The 2685-nt window shown below is 45.2% G+C and overlaps 1 pseudogene; it reads left to right on the top strand.

The window, feature by feature from the left end:
- Positions 1–1105: 1105 nt before the first annotated feature.
- LOC110593436 lies at positions 1106–2345 on the top strand (annotated as a pseudogene).
- The last annotated feature ends 340 nt before the right edge of the window (positions 2346–2685 follow it).

Here is a 2685-nt window from a genome sequence, read left to right as displayed (position 1 = left end):
ACATTTATAGTGAAACTTGCAAATTGCAAAGATAAAGAGAAAATCTTGAATGCATCTCCAGACAAGAGGTCTTTAACATACAAGGGTAAACATTTAAGGCTGGCAGCAAACCTGTCCACGGAGACCTGGCAGGGCAGAAAGGACTGTCATGATGTATTCAACATGCTAAATGGGAAAAATATGCTGCCAAGAATACTTTATCCAGCAAGGCTGTCATTCAGAATAGGAGAGATAAAGAGTTTCCAAAACAAACAAAAGCTAAAAGGAATTCATGAACACTAAACCAGCCCAGCAAGAAATATTAAAGGGAAACTTTGAGTGGAAAGAAAGCCCAAAAGTAATAGACCAGAAAGGAACAGAGACAGTCTACAGGAACAACTTTACAGGTAATACAATGGCAGTAATTCATATCTTTCAATAATTACTCTAAATGGACTAAATGCTCCAATCAAAAGACATAGGGTATCAGAATGGATAAAAAATAAGACCCATCAGTATGCTGCTTACAAGAGATCCATTTTAGACCCAAAGAAACCTCCAGATTGAAAGTGAGGGGGTAGAGAATGATTTATCATGTTAATGGACATCAAAAGACAGCTGGAGTAGCCATCCTTATATCAGACAAACTAGATTTTATCTATTTTTTTGAAGATTTATTTATTTATTTTAGAGAGAGAGTGTGTGAGTGGTGGGAGGGGCAGGGGAGAGGGAAAAGGAGAGAGAGAATCTCAAGCAGACTCCCTGCTGAGCATGGAGCCTGATATGGGCCTCAATCCCAGGACCCTGAGATGACAGCCTGAGCCAAAATAAGGAGGTGGATACTTAACTAACTGAGCCAACTGGGCACCCCCAGACAAACTAGATTTTAAACCAAAGACTATAATAAGACATGGAGAAGGACACCATATCATAATAAAGACATTTTTCTAATTTTTTTACAAAGCTAAACATAGTTACAAAATATATACACTAAATTGAATTTCAATAAAAAATTTTTAAAAAAGGGCGTGCATGTCCTGAGCGCCAGTCTGAGTTTTGTCTCCTGCTTTTAGAGCCACAAAAAGTTGCACCCAAGCTTGTTTGACATCTGTCCTCTCAAATGTCCATGATGCTGGACCCCGAGAGAGGTGAAGGCTTTGTGGCCAAGCTCCATGGCCTGCCCTGGTCCTGCTCTGTTGAGGATGTGCAGAGTTTCCTTTCTGACTGCACAATTCATGATGGGGCTGCAGGTGTTCATTTCATCTACACTAGAGAAGGCAGGCAGAGTGGTGAGGCTTTTGTTGAACTTGAATCAGAAGATGATGTAAAAATGGCCCTTAAAAAAGACAGGGAAAGCATGGGACACCAGTACACTGAGGTGTTCAAATCCCACAGAACCGAGATGGATTGGGTGTTGAAGCACAGCGGTCCAAACAGTGCCGACACTGCCAATGATGGTTTCATTCTGCTTTGAGGACTCCCATTTGGATGCACCAAGGAAGAAATTGTTCAGTTCTTCTCAGGTTTGGAAATTGTGCCAAATGGGATGACATTGCCCATGGACCCCGAGGGCAAGATTACAGGAGAAGCCTTTGTGCAGTTTGCCTCCCAGGAGTTAGCTGAGAAGGCCCTAGGGAAGCACAAGGAGAGAATAGGGCACAGGTATATTGAAGTGTTCAAGAGCAGTCAGGAAGAAGTTAGGTCATACTCAGATCCCACTCTGAAATTCATGTCTGTACAGTGGCCGGGGCCCTATGACTGCCCCGGCACAGCCAGGAGGTATATTGGCATTGTCAAGCAAGCGGGCCTGGAGAGGATGAGGTCTGGTGCATATAGTGCAGGCTATGGGGGCTATGAGGAGTACCGCGGCCTCAGCAATGGCTACGGCTTCACCACTGATCTGTTCGGGAGAGACCTCAGTTAATGTCTCTCAGGCATGTATGACCACAGATACGGAGACAGCAAGTTCACTGTCCAGAGTACCACTGGACACTGTGTCCACATGAGAGGGCTGCCATACAAAGCCACAGAGAACGACATTTACAACTTCTCTCCACTCAACCCTGTGAGAGTCCATATTGAGATTGACCCTGATGGAAGAGTGACGGGCAAAGCCGATGTCAAGTTTGCCACTCACGAAGAAGCTGTGGCAGCTATGTCCAAAGACCGGGCCAACATGCAACACAGATACACAGAACTTTTCCTGAATTCCACAACTGGGGCCAGCAATGGGGCATATAGCAGCCAGATGATGCAAGGCATGGGGGTGTCAGCCCAGTCCACTTACAGTGGCCTTGAGAGCCAGTCTGAGTGGCTGTTATGGGGCTGGCTATGGAGGCCAGAACAGCATGGGTGGGTATGACTAGTTTTGTAGGAGCACTTGAGTTACTGCAGTCATTTTCACAGGCAGCCAACAAGCAGTGAAAAGCAATTATTACTCTAGAGGAAGCTGTGGGACCCATTTTCACCATGAGTTTGTGAAATCTGTATTAAAAAATTACCTCGGGCTCCTGGGTGGCTCAGTTGGTTAAGCGACTGCCTTCGGCTCAGGTCATGATCCTGGAGTCCCTCGATCGAGTCCCACATCGGGCTCCCTGCTCGGCAGGGAGTCTGCTTCTCCCTCTGACCCTCCCCCCTCTCATGTGTTCTCTCTCATTCTCTCTCTCTCAAATAAATAAATAAAATCTTTTAAAAAAAAAATTACCT

This window comes from Neomonachus schauinslandi, chromosome 11, assembly GCF_002201575.2.
Source record: "Neomonachus schauinslandi chromosome 11, ASM220157v2, whole genome shotgun sequence".
Classification (NCBI taxonomy): domain Eukaryota; kingdom Metazoa; phylum Chordata; class Mammalia; order Carnivora; family Phocidae; genus Neomonachus; species Neomonachus schauinslandi.
Note: the sequence above shows the minus strand (reverse complement) of the source record. Positions and strands in the feature narration are given on the sequence as shown.